The 946-nt window shown below is 44.8% G+C and overlaps 1 non-coding gene across 1 annotated transcript; it reads left to right on the forward strand.

Moving 5' to 3' along the window:
* Positions 1–381: 381 nt before the first annotated feature.
* On the forward strand, positions 382–528 carry LOC126503091 (small nucleolar RNA SNORA51). Its single transcript, XR_007592158.1, has one exon. It is a non-coding gene; the product is annotated as a small nucleolar RNA SNORA51 (small nucleolar RNA).
* Positions 529–946: the final 418 nt, after the last annotated feature.

Below are 946 nucleotides of genomic sequence, written 5' to 3' on the forward strand. Positions count from 1 at the left end.
TGCTTTGGTCGTGGTGTTTCATCAGAGCAATAGCAATCCTAACTAAGTCAGAGGCATAGTGGTGAGCCCAAAGTCTCACCGTCTGTCAGTAACCAGGCATCCTTATCTCCAAAGACAGAGCAAGAACTTGGACTTTTACCTGTTTGATCATTACCGTGGCATGGTATCAGTGTGGCATGCACAGTGCCTGCTGAGGCAAGAGATTAAGTACCTAAATCTCAATGTATAGGAGGGAAAGTGTTTAAGAGGCTATGAATGTCACCCATCATATCAAGAACCAGGACAGTTTCAACTAGTACAAGAAAAGAACATAGACAGAAATCAACACCCAGATGGCACAGATACTGGAGTTATCTGAGGAGTTTGGCGGTGCTTTAGGGAGCCCTCCTCATGTCACCACAGACTGTGTTCTTATGCTGACTCTATATAGAAAGGAGGCAGAGTAAACCCACCCCCTGTTTGCCTAAGCCCAGGCTGTTGTGTCCAGGCCATTGTGTCTAGTCTGTATTGTGAATGGGGGATCCATGGATTTGGAAAGAAGAAAAAAATGCTTCATTGAGCAATCAGGGACAAGCTGGGAAAAATGAATGAAAAAGCTTCATTAGATGTACAGAAAGTCTCAGGAGAAAAACAATGGAAGGAGAAAGAAAAATCAAATGGAAGCATGGTCACTGCATCATTAATTGGAATTTTAAAATGGGCACACTCAGCAGCAGACTGGGAAGAAGGAAGCATCGGTGAACTTGGTGGCAGAACAGTAAAAACGAGTTAGTCTGGATGACCACAGAGTTCAAAGAGCCCAGAGGAGGAAGTGGACCTCAAAGTCCCCCCCCCCCCCCCCCCGCCAATAAGAGAACACACCACAGCCATAGATCAGGGGAAGAGAAAGAAAGCATTTCAAATGGCTGAGAATCTCTCACAATTTTCAAGTTCTGACTCTCATAAT

The sequence above is a fragment of the Alexandromys fortis genome, unplaced genomic scaffold, assembly GCF_014885135.2.
Source record: "Alexandromys fortis isolate MF-2015 unplaced genomic scaffold, M_Fortis_MF-2015_v1.1 scaffold_1, whole genome shotgun sequence".
Taxonomy (NCBI): domain Eukaryota; kingdom Metazoa; phylum Chordata; class Mammalia; order Rodentia; family Cricetidae; genus Alexandromys; species Alexandromys fortis.